The following is a 16,993-nucleotide window of genomic DNA, read 5'->3' as shown; positions in this document are numbered from 1 at the left end:
ACAGCTAGCAAGTACGGTCTCCCCAAGAACACAAGTCCGTTCTTTGCTTACTTGGTATTGAGAAACGCCCCATGTTTTTTTGGGGGTCAATGGCGCGATAACATCCCGCTACATGGCCAGAATGCACCTGAACACACCTTTCTGCAAGACCAGCATGCCCATGGGTGCAAAGTTAAGCCCAGGATGGGAAATTGACAAATGTGTCAGTCTTAAACTAGCAAAGACCCTCGCGTTGGGCTTCGTGGTGCAAGATAGGGACCTACTACCTATCCAGACGCAACCGTTGCCTCGGCTTGCCGGGTCACGAGCGCTCGCTGAACGGAGCTCTGGGGGATATTTTAAAGGAATCGGCGCGGCTTGCTGGTCCAACGTGCTGTAAGGTGGTGTGAGGTCATGGAAGATTATGACTCCCAAACAAACATAAAACTGTCTCTGCAGCAATAAAACCCCTGTTGATGTTTTTGGATCACTTACAAGCTCATCAGCATTCACTCTCTGTGTTTATCAGAAACTTCACATTTCATTTACAGAACCAAACAAGATCCACAGGACCAACAACAGAGCTGATAACAGATTGGAAAATTGGTACAAACCACTTGATTTGTAAAGACGACACATCTAATCCAGGGCCCTCCTCATCTATAATAAGCTCTCAGAGAGATTTACTGGGTAATAAAAAACCTCAGACTCAACCTCATAACGTTGTAACACAGTCCAGACCTGCACCTTGCTGATATAGTAAACCTAAATCCAGAACAAGAAAGAGTCGCCGTTCATTTTAGGTCCTCCAATTTCACAAAAAAGGAACACGTTATTATAAAATCTTGCAATTAGAGATAGTTATCAACATTTTCCAGCAGCTACATTTTGAACACAACTGTCCTCTTTTGAAAAGACAGGATGGGAGAATAACCTCTGCTACAGATCAAACAGACATGTGACCACCACCCACAGACCAGCTACCCATCAATCCCAGTTCAGACCTAAGATTTGGGACAAGACGAGTTGAAACGTCGTTCTGCAACGTTGTGAAAGCGACGTTTTCAACGTTGAAAAGTTGGACAAATTAGACATCTTTAAAATGTTCATTTTCAACCTTCAGTGGACCGTAATTAGACATTGAAGATTTACGTCTATTCGCCGTCTAATAGACGACTTTTTGCTAGCTGGGCTGCCAGTTTACACCAATGCAACGAGACAGTGTATCATCTCCATAGCAATGACTGTTTGTACTTCCATTCTAAATACTGACTTTCTGGCTTTTTTGTAGCTGAATACATCGCTTGTTGCGTTTAAATATGAACATGTATATTATTAGGGATAGTGAGATGCTTGAAGTTGCAATTTTCGTAATCTGGCATGGCCGGACCTTCCTCCACAGGGCTGCGGAGGAGGGGCTGCATAGTCCACACAGCCTTCCTGGATGGGGTATAAAACACGCTCTGGTTTATTACTTTAAACCAATCACAATCAAAGTGGGCGGTGCTAAGAGACCTGCAGAGATCTGAGGAGCAGTTAACCATAGTCCTCATAAAACCACCGGAGGTTTGATTGCCAACACAAAGACAGAGGAAGGTAACGGACATCCTGCTGAAAAGAGGGACGTCCGGTGCAACTTCCCACGGCACCCGAGCGATCTCGCAAGTGGACCTGAGTGGATGTGTGGGTGGGTGGGCGCGTGTGTTTATCCTGTTGTAAGACAGTGTAGCAGCTGATGACAGGAAGCAGAAAGAAAAGGCGGGACATTAGAGTCCACAACTATAGCTGACAAGTAGGCTGTTCCTACCAACACACACACACACACACTCACACACACGCACACGCACACGCACACGCACACTCACACACACACACACACACACACACAGACACTTTGTTTTTCTCTCACATTCGCATGGCAAGTAAAATCCCCTAACTACAGTGGACGGGTAACCCTTTTAAACTCCTACTCACTTTCTGTGCACTCTCACACACACACACTCTCACACACACACACACATCAGGCGACAGCACTGCCAACTGCTGAGGACAGCTAACCTTTTAACTCGCACTGTGACACACAGACACACACACACACACACACACACACACAAACATGTTCAAAATCCAACCAAAACAGACCTGAGTGTCACAAACAGTGGACAGGTTTTAACACAACCATGCGTGCGTTAGAAGTATTTCTAACAACATGAGACACACACACACACACACACACACACACACACATACATTCATTTTACCCCCTGTCCACATGAAGGTGCATCCACAGTGGACGCATAAAACAGTGTGGCGTCCTCACACTCACCCTTTCCGTCACTTCATCTAAATGTCTTTTTAGCTCCCAATCTGTCTTATATGCTCTCACTCACTCACTCACTCACTCACTCACACACACACACACACACACACACACACACACACACACACACACACACACACACACACACATACATATATATACATATCAAATGGTGTGTTTGGCCAAAAGGAGGTGACAGCGATCCTCTCCTTTCTCTCTCTGCCTTTTCTTCCTGTGTTAACCTCAGCTTGTTTTGACAGTCTCTGTTGTTTTGTCCCTTCTCCGTCTCCAGCTGTGTCCCCCGTTCCACACTACCAAACATTTGTAAGCAGGTTTTGAGCACTTTGCATCGGAAACCAAAGTGTCCTCAAAAAGTCAATATACCAACACCCAATGAGTCAGATTAACGTGTTTGATTTTTGAGTTTGATGTTGATGGACACGATTCTTCCACATTGGAATAAACAAAGGAAACGGAGACTGGCTCGGCGGCCCTGACCGGCCAAGCGAGTAGGGAAATGCACTTCCTCTAGGAGATAACAGGAGGTCTGAGGACTGTCTGAGTTGGCCCCCGGCGGGTAGCAACTCGCCCGGGTGCATGGTTAACCCTGCTGTTGTCCTTGGGGTCAAACTTGACCCAATTTTCAAAGTTTCTACTTAAAAATCGTGATTCTTTTAACCAAAGTGTCAAAAAACACGGTTGGTTCAGTACAACATTCTTCGCCATGTCATTGAATTCCGCATGTTATCTTTTATTTTACGGCATTCGGAGGAAAAAAAACTTTAATTGTTACAATATTTCATAATTTCTGATTTCTAACTCAAAAAGTAGGTATAAACATGATGTAAATGAGGTTTATTGACCATTCATTTTGAAAAAAATAATTGTAAAACTTGGTTTAAGGGGTGTATACACTTGCGGTAGTTGGGGGGGAAAACCATAGACAACGTTGAATAAAGCAACACAAGGGTTAAAGAGGAGTCTGAGCCGTTCCCTCAAGGGGGGGGGGGGGTAACCTCTGCCTTAGCCATCGGAGGTAAGAGAGAGAGAGAGAAACTTGGTTATTCATAAAACACGAGGCTTGTGTAGGTTTGGCCCCCCCGCTCAGGTAGCTTTATTTTTTTTCCGAGATAAGCAAGCGTACAAAGATAAACCGTACGCCCCGAGCCGAAGGAATCCCTCTGGCTGTTTGAGGTACTTAATCCTAAAACCGTTGCGCTCAAAGCTCAGGGTAACAAAGCTCTGTCTTTCTTGCTGTTTGCAAGATTATTCAATGTACAAGATGGACAAGCTCCTCCTGTCACAGCGGGCTCAGCTATCCATAACTTCATGTGCTTGTGAGGAAATGCAGCCGGGGCCACAGAAAACTTACAGGTTCACTTTTATTAAACTGACATCCTAACATACACAACCTAGACTTAGCATTATTTTCTGCAATTATTGTGGTTACAGTGAGGCGTATGCCTTGCATAAATATGCAGACTTTGGCTGATTATGCATTAAACGATGCGATCGCATAATTGTGTATTTCTAGAGAGACTTGTTTTTAGCTGTTTGGGGGTTTTCAACTGAACCTCCATTCAACAGTAGGGAGACCAATGAAGAACTTGACAAAGGACAAACAAGACGGTGATGTATGTACAGACTGTGCCCTCACAGCAGAGCATGAGCAAAAAAAACTGAATGAAAAAAACTATTTATGCTTTTCCTAAAGCATATACACTTAAAACAAACTAACAAACAAACACGCTTCACAAAATCAGACTAATCTAACCCTCTGAAATGTAAATACGTTTTCTCGATTTGTACAGATCTTCTTAAATTCACGTTTTTCAGTGTGTTTGCATATCACCTGATGTGTTTCATATGAAAATGTGCAGTGTCCCGTACAGTGGAGCCCAAATTTGTCTTAGAGCAAAGTGTAAAGAGATAATCCGGCCCTAAAGCTGAAAAGTTGAACTTGGCTTTCTGAAATGAGTTCACCAACGTCTTGGCTTCACAAAACGGACGACGGACACAGACGGGCAGATGACGGGAGTCCCAAGCTCTCCTCCCTGTCTCCTTATTCAACGCGCGAGTGACGTATGATCTCGCAAGAAAAAAGATGCAGAAGCGGAGGTTCCACACACACACTTCTGCACTGTATTACCACTGAAATATTAACACAGGCATTGAAAAAACATTGTTTTTCTTTATTGCTCGTCCTCAGAGGCTTAAAGATTGGAATAATACTACCTCTGATCTGTTGCTCACCCAGCATCTCCAAAGGGGAGATGTTAAATGTTTCCTCCCTCCGCAGAGCTGAACATCTCCATGTGTTGGCTCGTCAGGTCAGAGGATCACAAACCGTGTGAACGACTGCTGAATCTGCTCAAAGTGAACAAGAATAACACATCTGACAGCTGAAGCTCCGTTACACTGTATGCGCCTCCAGCGTGTAGCATGTACAGCCACACGGGGTTTACATGCAGGAACATCATGCTGCGATGCCCTGGCCGGGTGATCACACGCACCAGACACACATGTCACATACCATCAAACAGAATTTGAGGGTGAATGCTCTCAGCTGCCAAGCTGTGGTGTGTCTTTACTGTAAGGATGTGCATAATCAAATCAAACCCTCGTCTGCAGTTGTGTTTATGTGCATGTGTTGCTCGTGGTGGAATCACCTCACTGTCAGCGCGTATTAGTGGGGGTTTTCCCTGAGCTTGGTGCACTTTTCCAGGACTGCGGTTGAACACAGCTGCCGGAAGAGCCTGCAGGTCTGCCGGGGCATGCTGAGCAGTGTTTTAGTCCGATCCCGATAAAACAATAGTGTAGTAATGGATGTGAGCTTCATGGCAAAGCTGTCATCTGGTGTTTACACCTTTTTTATGTGACTGGTAATTATAGACATCCAGCATTCATGATGCAGTCTGGTACATAGGAATTAGGGTTATGACAGAAATGTGTTTTATCAGGAGGATAAAGCAACGAAATCAACCAACCACAACTCCTCTAAAGCTCAGTAATCAACAGGTTGTTTAGCTTGTGGGTTGATTTGCACAAAAACTGAAGTGGAAAAAATGTAGTTTATTATAAGATCCCCATTAGCTCTGCCCTTAAGCACAGCTACTCTTCCTTGGGTCCACATTTAAAAAAAAAAACATTGAACATTACAGTCCACATATCTCCATACATTTACACAAAACATTACTCAACATCTAAAATGTACATGTAACATTACAGTCAACATAACACTTAAAGCATGCATTAGATTAAATTATATGGAAAAGATTAACAAAGATTCCTGAAATGCCTGGCAGTATACACTTTTTTTTCTTGAGCTCATCTTTAAATATTGATTTCTTTGATGAATTAGTAATAATAACAACAGCAACAATGGTGAAGAACTCCATGTTTTCACTGATCTAGAGAGTAGAGGGGTCGGACTGGGGACTTTGGAAAGCTCAAACTGCAGATCAGAAATCCATCGGATCATCCCTCAGCCAAATTATTGTAATTAAACATGCGTCTTGACTGGGGGGGGGGGGGGGGGGGGGGGGGGGGGGGGAGATACGATACGATATAATCACGATACTTGAGCCACAATACGATATAATTGCAATATTCTGCAGAATACTGCAATTCATAACCTTTTCCCGGACTTCTAATTTTTCCCAATTTCAAATGAGGTCCCCAAAAGGAAACTATGTCAACATCTGTTTCATCTAAAAAGAAACATTTCTCTGTTTTTTTATATCACTTCAATTTCACTGCTGCAAAATGGGATTGTCGAGCAGACAAACTGACCAACACACATTTAATATATAATAAAACTCCATACTTGTCGCATGTATATTGATATAGTATTGCCATTGAAAATATTGCAATACTATGCTGTATTGTTTTTTGTCCCATATCCCTAGTAGATACCGGTTGTTTTGGCAACGGTGCCACATTAGCACCAGGTTTAGGTACCCAACCACCCCAGTCGTGGACATCAGTTTATAGTGTTCTTAGGGTATATTTAATTTGTGTTTGCCTCCACACTTTGGTTTCTGTACTGACGTAACTTGACTTTTTTGTTACAGTTACACTATGAAGAAAAAGCACAAACATAATATTCCAGAGTGAAAACAATCCTTTCTCTTACAGGCCACGGAACTGAATAGAGAGCTGAGCTGAAAGCACCGAAGGTTAAATTTATCAGCATGATGCATAAATAACCCAGGTGATGTATAGTCTCTGCAAGCGGGCTGACAGCTATACATGTTCAGCAACCACAAACAGGAGCCTGGGAACACAACCACGCTGTACAGTACAGATCATGTGCCTCGTACACTGAAAAGGTTTCTTTTCTTTAGCTACACTTCCTTTAGATTTGATTCCTGTAAGATCCACTTTGGTCTTTTATCCAACGCTGCCAAAATTGGGACTGTGTTACAAGCCCCATGTGCACAGTGGCGCCGGCAGCCGATTATTTGTATAAGTAACTCTGTTGCTGATTTTTTATGTGACAGGGATTGGATTTTACAGGGGAGTGAGGGCACTGTTTTATTGTGAGACATTGTGATACATCTGTAGGAAGTGGGTAACTTTAGTCTTGTCTCCGAAATCATGAGTAGAAGCTATATCACTGTGAATATTTGTACACACAACTGAGAATAAATGGATCACTCAATCCAACGTTAAAGGGCGCTGATTTCTTTAAATTTGTTATTATTAACCTTGATATATTCAGGGAAGGTCTTCACATCTGGAATCTGCCCAGTAGGCTACAACCACAGTCTGATCTGCTGGCCACTGGGCAGCTCCACTGGAGCGGTTGGAGGTCAAGGGCCTTGCCCAAGGGCACCATAGTGGAGGTAATGAGGGAGGGACAAGAGCTCCTCTTTTACTTTCCCCACCAAGATTGTATCCTGTTGGTCTGGGAAAAAGCAGAAAGAAAGAAAGAAAGAAAGAAAGAAGCGGGTTTAGTGGAAAGTTCAAGCTTCACTCTGAGTCAGTTACTGTGGCATCATACTCGGTAAACCTAACCTGTTTGCTACCAGGTTCTCCTCTACTAACCCTGAGTTTCTTCCCCCTTTTTAAGTCTGCAGACTGAAAGAGGTCGATGTATCAGACACAGCGTGTCCTTTTCTTGAAGAGCCAGTTCGTATCGGAGCACAAATAATCCGCAGTAATCTCCGTCGGGAGAGGGGTGATTAGACCACGCTTAGTTTTATTGTTCCCTGATGATGATTAGCTTGAGAATTATGTTTTTTTCACATTCAAACACTTATCTTAACAATATTCTCCGTCCTCATATCTCTCACACGACACATTGCTGACATGCTCTCAGTTGGTTAGAAATTCTTCTCAGTGTTGCACCTCGGGATTGGGAGTCTCTATATATCAATGGTGATGCAGAGTATATTTCCAAAGCAATTGTCTTCTGGGTTGTCAGGAATATGACCCAAGGGGGGGCGGCCTCTAGCTCACCCAGTAAGGGCATGTTGGCTGAGTCGTGCAGCGGCCTGAGTTTGAATCCGACCTGAGGCACTTTAAGGTGTGTCCTCCCCACTTTCATGTCTATCCACTGTCACTAAAAAAATAAAGGAAAAAGACCCAAAAAGAATCTTTAAATAAGAAATGTGACTCTTGCATTCAAAGTTTGCTGCACGCTTTTGTGGTGTTCCCAGGTCACAGATCCTCAAGGCTCATCGAGGGAGAATTCAACTGAATTGCAGGTATGCCCTAATCAATCTAAACCACAATTGATCTATTTACTACTAAATTTAGACTTGAAACACTACTCATTTATTTGGACTGCAGGACGCCCATTGTTCTGACTGAGGACCATCTCTTCATCCTATGTCAGTGTTGGTGGTGGTAGTGGACATAGTGTAGTGGATTCATACAGCAATACCAGTTGCCGTTAGCCAATGTTTTGGTATATTTAAAAAGAAGTTACTTAGACACTTCCCTGATTTGCCAAAATCAACTCCAATTTCAAAAACCGAAAAAATTTAAATTAATTTAATTTAATCTAATTGGTTAAAGAGGAGTCTTACATGCACTCACAAAGGGGGTAGCCTCTGCCTGGCCGGCTAGACGTAACAGAGAGAGAGACTAGTTATTCAAAGAGCACGAGGCTCACGAGTTCTTTGGTCCCCTAGCTCAGAACGAGCTCCGGTAGTTTTATTCATATGAGAAAAAGCAAGCGTACAAGAGCTAAAGGCCCTAGAACCAAGTCGGTTCAAGGGGTCTTCCTCTGGCTGTTTGAGGCACTAAGGGTTACTCTCCACACCCAAATCACAGGGTAGCCTAGGCCTAGCTAAAGCTAAAGGCTGAGCTCAGAACTGCATGGGTTCAATGAGTACTCTTCTGGCTGTTTGAGGTACTAAGTCCCTAAAGCCTTTGTGTCTAAAGAACAGGGTTTGCTGTTTGCAAAGCTTCCATATTAATGTGCGAGTTGGATCACTCGCCCTGTTGCAGCAAGGTGTTTCCATCATGGCTTAATTTCTTTGTAAGTTAATACAGAACATTCAAACAGGATATGCTTCTCAGAAATCTAACATCCCTGCCTGACTACATATGGGCTTCCTCTTTAGTCAGTACTTTTCCACATCAAGCTGATGCAATGGTACTGGCATGTTATCATTTCACATAATGCCATAGAGATTAATACATTTCAAGCAGTAATATAACTCTAAATGTTTTCAATATCCTCCTTTGATAATGCAAAAACTCGTAATGTTGTCTAACGGTGTGAAAAATGTAAGCGTCGTATCGCTCGTTTGGTCAAAGCTAGCTCTGTTTATGCCATCCCCTCAACAACCCCCGGTTCTACTACGCCCTCTTCCGTATGGCAACACCTGTCACCGTCAGCGGAGGTTTTGGTCTGTCCTAAAAGGAGTTACTTTGATACTTCCCTGATTGCAAAACATTGCAAATTCTCAATCCACATACAGTGATTTTCTAATTTGACGTTTTAAAATTAAATAAAATTATAAAAGTTCCTCGCCCGGATCAGGGACACCGGAGGCAAGGCAAGAGGCTTTTATTTTGTATTCACCCCGGACATCCCCAAATGACGGGCACTTGTCCCCCTGTCTATTTTAAGCACTGCCCAAGGGGATCTTTACAATCAATTATTTTTCTTCAGTACTTGCGGTCCCAGCCGTTTCCCTCCAGGTTCACGGGAGGTCCCCTCCTTATCAAGGGCGCCCGCTGGCCTTCCCTGGTCGCCGATCCGAGAGAGGTTATCTGCTCGGTGGCTCTGACTTGGCAGAGGGGATGGGGAAAAACACTCCCACTAGGAGATAACAGGAGGTCTGACTGTCAAAGACGGTCCCCGCCGGGTAGCAACTCACCCGGGCGGTTAAAGAGGAGACTTAACTGCCCTCGCTGGGAGGGAAGCCTCTGCCTTCGGACGGAAGAGGTAAGAGAGACAGAGTGTGATAATGCCCATAGCTCACAACGAGCTCAGGTATTTTTAATCTTTAGTGAATAACAAAAAAACAAGTACAAAATGATAATAGTAATAGTCTATTCCATTTGTGCCTCAAAAGAACAGGGTAACAAAAAGCAGAGAGCAAAAAAACAGCAGAGCATGGAGCAGCTGATCTTCTGCTGCACATATTTATAGTCAAATCTAAACTTTTCCCCCCACTTGAGACATCAGGGTATTTCCATAATCAGGTCGGTTTCTGAGAAGATAGGATCTGTTTTCTCAGAAATCTAACATGGGCCCCTTCTTCTGCCAGTATTTTGCATTATGCAGCAGAGATTAATGCATTTTCAAGCAGTAATATGACTTCAGCTGTTTTTGATATGCAGTAGATTAACGCCTCTCAAGCAATAATATAACTTTAGCTGTTCTGATATGCAGTAGATTAACACCTCTCAAGCAGTAATATAACTTTAGCTGTTCTGATATGCAGTAGATTAACACCTCTCAAGCAGTAATATAACTTTAGCTGTTCTGATATGCAGTAGATTAACACCTCTCAAGCAGTAATATAACTTTAGCTGTTTTTGATATGCAGTAGATTAACACCTCTCAAGCAGTAATATAACTTTAGCTGTTTTTGATATGCAGTAGATTAACACATCTCAAGCAGTAATATAACTTTAGCTGTTCTGATATGCAGTAGATTAACACATCTCAAGCAGTAATATAACTTTAGCTGTTCTGATATGCAGTAGATTAACACCTCTCAAGCAGTAATATAACTTTAGCTGTTCTGATATGCAGTAGATTAATACATCTCAAGCAGTAATATAACTTTAGCTGTTCTGATATGCAGTAGATTAATACATCTCAAGCAGTAATATAACTTTAGCTGTTTTGGGGGTTTTCAACTGAACCTTCGTTCAACAATGTTCAACCTTTATTTTGATCCAGGATGATCACCAATGGGTCCTGGTTGTGGTCCCTGAGTATCAGGAACCTGTTGCGTGTTGCCACTGTTTGTCAACAGGGATAAATCCTCCTTCTTTAGCAGGAAAGTCAGAGTCCATCGTCTTCAGATATCTGGACTTCTGGATGAAGTAACTGTGGTCATGTTTTGATTTAGAATTGAATGTGCAGCGTTCCCAATGCATCGGTATTATGGAATTAAAAGCTGTTCTAAGGTATTTTGAGCATTATTCAATTTTTTGCATTGGTTTGGTTTGGTTTGGTTTGTTATATTCTCCATTGCTGCTGGGTAGCTGGGTGTCTAAGGAAGACCCGCCTTCTGAGCCCCGTCCCCCTTGTCTTCCCAACAGAAGTGGGGAGAGAGTGCTAAGTGTGTTAGTGCTTATTCTGCATAAGCCTCCACTTCCTGATCCGGTGCTACGTCATTGACCTAGTTAGTTTTCTGTTTTTTAGAGTCAGGGATCTTTCTTACACTTCCTCTGTCTAGATGGCTAGAATAAAGACTGTATACTTGCTTCTGTTTGTGCAGTTCTTCCTTATTAGGAACCATGTTAGTTTCCAGATTATGAGTGTAATGACTATACAAAATAGCAGGGCCAACATTGCACATAGGCATCCCCACAATATGTTCCCTACCCATCCTTCCACAGAGTCTAATGAATTGGAGATAGCAGTCACTGTTACCTCCACGGCCCTTTATTAACTAAAAATTTAAATTACACAAAGTCCTTTAAACATAGACAGGGGTTAAAAACTTAAATGGGGGTTTCTGTATTTAATGTTTGTTATTCACAATTTACAAAATTGAGTTACTTTTCCCCCAGCTGTTGATATCCTGTTTCATATCAGATATCATTTATTTCCCATTTCCGGAGCTAATTATGCATATAGTTGCCAGAAAATCACAGGGGACCTTCTGGAAAGAAATATCACAAGAGCTAACTACAAACAGCATAACCGCCCTGATCCTCTTAATTCCTGATATATTAATTGGGGCTAAATATGATCAGAAGTCAGTCGGGCTTCAAGGCAAAAGGCTAAGTAGTCGAGGGTTGAATTTGATTTGCTTTTTTTTTCTCATCTCGGAGACTGTGTCAGATCCCCAGTGACAAGCGTGTGGATAAGAAGACTGTCACATGTGTGCATGTTTAATGCATGTGCTTATGGAGTGCAGGGAAAAGAAGGAAGAAGGTGGCTTTTATCTAATCTCAATGTGTGTGTGTGTGTGTGTGTGTGTGTGTGTGTGTGTGTGTGTGTGTGTGTGTACATGCACTTTCAGAAAAAAAAGTATGCTAAACTTAGGGAAAATGGAGAAAGCTCTGAAACAAAACATTCCCTTATCATGCTGTCTACATTCCCTGAATCTGTAGAGAGATGAACATATTTTTATATTCATACAACAGGTTTGGTTATTAGAGACCAGCCTAACATCCACCTTTCGCTGACCTGTGACCTTTGAAGGACCCGGTGTTGTCTAAGCTTTCCCTTTAGTCTCATGACACCACAAAATTGTGTTTCTAGAAATTCCAACACGTCAGACGTCAGGCTCCATGCTAGCAGCAAACTAACACCACAACTGTACAGACCAATGATGATTTGTTTAAAATGACACTGGATTTCATGATTTTTATGATTTCCTAACCCTCGTGTTGTCCCGTAGACCAACATTTCCTTTTTCTGGTTCAACATTTTAAGTTAAAACCTCGTTAAGACACTTTTGTCACTTTTCCCATAGTTCATTGCCGATATTTTGGGTATTTTTGTTGTTGTTTTTAACAAGTTTTTGAAGCTATATCTGACATTTTATAACTTTTCCCGAAGTTCTTTCTCACTTTTTACAATGTCTTTGTCGATTATTCCTGCATTATTTGGGACGTTTTGGTTGTGTGTTCCTATATTTCTGTCACTTTTTTTCAGTGTTTTTTCTTAAAATGCTATGAAATTAAACAAAACATCCAAATTCAATGAAAATAGTGAACTGATCAGTTATTTAACCTGTGAAGAGCGTCATTTTTTAAATTATTATTTAATTTTACAATTTTCTGATTTAGAAACATTTTAAAAATGGGTTAAATTTGACCCCGAGGACAACAGGAGGGTTAAATGTATTTTTGGGGTTACATGACAGACTGAAGTCCTGAATATAAATAATAAATCATTTTGGTGCCTGGTCCCCTACTAGTAACCCATGTGTATGAGGCTTATAGCCACTGATAACGCCCATTCAATGGAGCGACAGCATTTAAGACGGGTGCTTACATTCATCAGATGGAAACAAACACAACTTCAACGAGACCATCGTGTTTCTCTGCGTCCACTACAGTATATGTAAAATGAGGCGGCCGCTTGTGAACATGTTGGCCGCAAAAACACCCCCATCATGGCAGTGCTGCGATATCAGCTTCTCTCTGCTCCAGGTGGCCAGGAATAAACGCTTCTTTAAATTTACATTGTTTAAGATATGAGCATGCATACATACATACATACATACATACATACGTGCATACATACATACATACATACATGCATACGTGCATACATACATACATACATACATGCATACGTGCATACATACACTCATACATACATACATACATGCATACATACACTCATACATACATACATACATACATACACACACATACATACAGTGACAGTGAGGCATTAAAGCCGCTAAAACCTTTGGAAAACACAAGAAAAAATGCAAAATCCATTAGAAATGAATTTGGGGGGAGACTGTTGTCAACAGAAAAAGAAAGGAGAAACTCTGAAAATGTAAAATTAGAATATGCTAATACAGTACACAAACCTAAGAATTACTGGGCCATGTGTGTCCCAAAACCAGAACTCAGAACACACCAAAATCCAGTAGAAAACAACGTGAGACACAGAATGAGAATAAGTGACGCATATTAAAATATAGAGCAAAAAGCAGGTCAATGCACTAAAAATCTAACTTGTTACAATTCTTTGGAGGGAAAATGGCTGAAAGTTGATATCTGACGCACGTCAAAAAGTAGGAATGTGTCATCAAGCTGGAAATAAAGACATCAAACAATTCAGAATGTGGTTGTATCTCTCTAAATAAGAAGAAACAGCTGGATGGAGACTGATGACTTTTGTAAAGCAGCAGACCACTAAGGTCTATATAAAAGAGACTTCAGATACAGTATTAGGGGACCACTAAGGTCTATATAAAAGAGACTTCAGATACAGTATTAGGGGACCACTAAGGTCTATATAAAAGAGACTTCAGATACAGTTTTAGGGACCACTAAGGTCTATATAAAAGAGACTTCAGATACAGTTTTAGGGACCACTAAGGTCTGTATAAAATCATTGAAAAAGCAGCATATTATAGGAACTTTTAAGGCTTGCTGCTTGACTTCCATTTATTTATTCAATTTATGAATAGCATGAATTCAGCATTAATATATTTTTCGCCAATCTGGCAAAAAAAGAGAGAGTTTGGATTTGAATCCTGGGCCGCTAGAAAGGACTCAGCCTACATGGGGCGCAGATTCTGCCGGGTGAGTTAGAGGACACCCCAATAACTGCCTTTGGATATTTTTAACAAGGCATTTCTCATGATACACTTACGGCGATAAAAGAAGTGAATGAAGATGAATCGTGACTTGCTTTCTGTGGGTGTTTTGTCTTTCAGATCTTCCGTTTGAGGAGTACCTATGGTTAGCATTTTCCACATTTTATGTGTGTTTCATGCAGTGTGGGACTCTGTCTCTGTCTCGTCTAAGATGTATCGAGACCAAGACAAGTTGTCTTGGTCTCGATACAAGCTGGTCTTGGTGTTGAGGTGGTCTTGACTAAAACACCAGAATGTATAAAGCTGTAATTATGTGTTTTTAGATGAATCGAGTAAGTCACTGTGCTTTTTCTCCAACAGAAGGCGGGACTTTGTGTTGCCGAGCACGTTTTATTGTCCAGTTGACATGAAGGACTACTGGAACAGTCAGGTGGAGCACATTGAGCTTCAGAAAAACCCAAATCCATTTTACCAGAACTTTAAAGTGCATGCCACGTTCACGTCATGCCTTGCTGTTGGGAGAAATCGTCTGTAAAGTGGGCGCTGTCAGAATCCTGTCTGTAATTACACGTAGAAACAGAGAGGGAATCTTTGACAGCTGCAATATCTGCTACTTGGTAACAAGAAAGTCAAAAAACTCCTGCAAACTGCTGCATTCCTCACATGTGGATGGTGTAAATTGACCAGTTTGCAAGTGCTCCAAACAACCTCCTTATGCGGATATCTGGCGCACTTCTACCGCGTCAACGTACTTCCTACTTTGCGCCAGTCATAACTACAATGACCACAGGAGGGCGCTGCCACTATAAATGATAAACTTTAAATGAAAGTAGCTCCGCCTCGCAGCTATTCACGGCACGGTGTGTTTTTTGCCGTCATATGGCCCATTTTCCGGGAAGGACAGTCGTGTTCCTGACTTTTTTTAGCCCGTGGAAGCATTCTTTTATTCAACCAAATGTCTTGATTCTTAATTGTCTCTCCATTGTCTCCGAACCACACCCCCCGAGGCAGAACATGTCTTCTCATCTTGTCATGAAGATGTTTGAGTGTTAATTCACGCTGTCTATCTTCTCAGGCATGTGTGACACCCTTCCCTCGCCAGGTGAGCAGCGAGGCCGACGGTTCCCCTCCAGGCTTCCTGTCCCTGTTCTTGTCCTGTGTCGTGGATCATTTAAAGTAATCCGCTATATCGTCTCCAGCATTTGACGCCTGTTTTCACCATATGGCGTGACAAACTGCCGGCTGTGTGATCGAAACGATGACTTTTTTCCTCTGAAGATGTTTGGATGGCGGCTTGACAGCCAACTGTGCACTAGAGAAGGGAGAGATAAATATGCAAAGAACAGATGGATGGATAGAACATAAGAGAGGAGAAATGGGGCGTTGTCAGCACCAGTGTGAATGATAAAAAAAGAGTTGTTTTTTTATACATTGTATGAATCAACATTTTGCCAGATGGAGGATCCAAAGATAAAGAAGACAGCCTCTGGGGACCATGAGCTGTAAATGTCTTCTAAATCTTATCAATGTCAGTTTTATCAACATTGCCACAAATTTAACAAACAAATCACCATTTACTTTTGTTATAGTGTAAAAACATTCAGTAGAGCAACATTATGCTTTCACCCTCATGTGTTGTTGCAATTAGATTCAGAGAAGTAACTTGTTAAAGTTAAGATAAACACGTTTTTTTTATTATTATCTGTAATTATTCAGATAAAGGTAATTCAGTTTCTATAGTCCTCCAAAATCATCCATGACAAATGTAGCACAATATAAGGCAGCTAGGAAATATGAGATCTGAGATGTACACAAACAGAAAAGATATTGAAAAAAGAACTGAATAAAAACGATAAAGAAGGGAGAGAGAGACAAAGTAAACTGATGAAGAGCTGACTGTATTGCACATACATAATGGATGGATACATATTGATTTCTTTCAACCAAATTGCCCAAAAAATAACTTGGATTATTCCATACAACATTCTTTGGGTAATTTAAATCATAACTTTCATTGTATTTTTGGGTGTATTTATTTAATCATATAGCATTTGAATTCTTTTTTGTAAAAACATATGTATAATTTGATATAAATGAGGTTTGTTGACCATGAATTCCAAGAATAAGTGTGAAACCTATTATTAAACCAGCGCAGTTTTTTTTTAAAGCGCCAAGAGCTGGAAAAAGTGACAAAAGAAATTGTAAAAGCACAAAAAGAAATTTCAATTTCGACCTGGAAGGACACGTTCATGGTTAACGGGAAGACAACACAAGGGTTAAACACATCATCCAAATGAGATTTGTAAAAATACATTTCATTCAAGACAGTTTGGTTGAATCTGAAGTTCAATTGAAACTAGACTTGCTGTTCTGAAAGGAACATTGTTCCCAAACTATTTTCTAAAAAGTCCTTTTGTGGTAAAAATCGGCGGACTGGACCGTACTTGTGCTTTTAATGCTCATTACAGCAGCTGCCCGTCCATTTGCTAATGAGGAAACCAGACTCCCTGCAGTGTTTTCTGCAACAATAAACCTCATTTCCCAAGGTTGTGTCTCTAACACAAAGCTGGGAGGCCTTGTGTTTACACACAACAACACCACATGCATGGAACCTGAAGGGAGGAGGAGGAGGAAGCTGCTACTTGTTGACCCAGAACAAGCTCATTGAGCTTTAATATTTGTCTACTCCAACACTTCGTTGTCAACAGTTTCAGATTGAGCTAATGTTAAAGGATCCATCTTTTATTACTGCATCGCTCTGACT

At 41.4% G+C, this 16,993-nt stretch overlaps 1 long non-coding RNA gene across 1 annotated transcript; it reads right to left on the bottom strand.

Annotated features, from left to right (window-relative positions):
- Window positions 1–2,906: 2,906 nt before the first annotated feature.
- Window positions 2,907–16,193, bottom strand: LOC117941847. The gene is made up of 4 exons (XR_004655996.1): window positions 16,156–16,193; window positions 5,346–5,350; window positions 5,287–5,291; window positions 2,907–2,954 (listed from the first exon to the last, which is right to left on the bottom strand). It is a non-coding gene; the product is annotated as an uncharacterized LOC117941847 (long non-coding RNA).
- Window positions 16,194–16,993: the final 800 nt, after the last annotated feature.

Source organism: Etheostoma cragini, chromosome 3 (assembly GCF_013103735.1).
Source record: "Etheostoma cragini isolate CJK2018 chromosome 3, CSU_Ecrag_1.0, whole genome shotgun sequence".
Classification (NCBI taxonomy): Eukaryota; Metazoa; Chordata; class Actinopteri; order Perciformes; family Percidae; genus Etheostoma; species Etheostoma cragini.
This window is presented reverse-complemented; position numbering and strand designations above follow the sequence as displayed.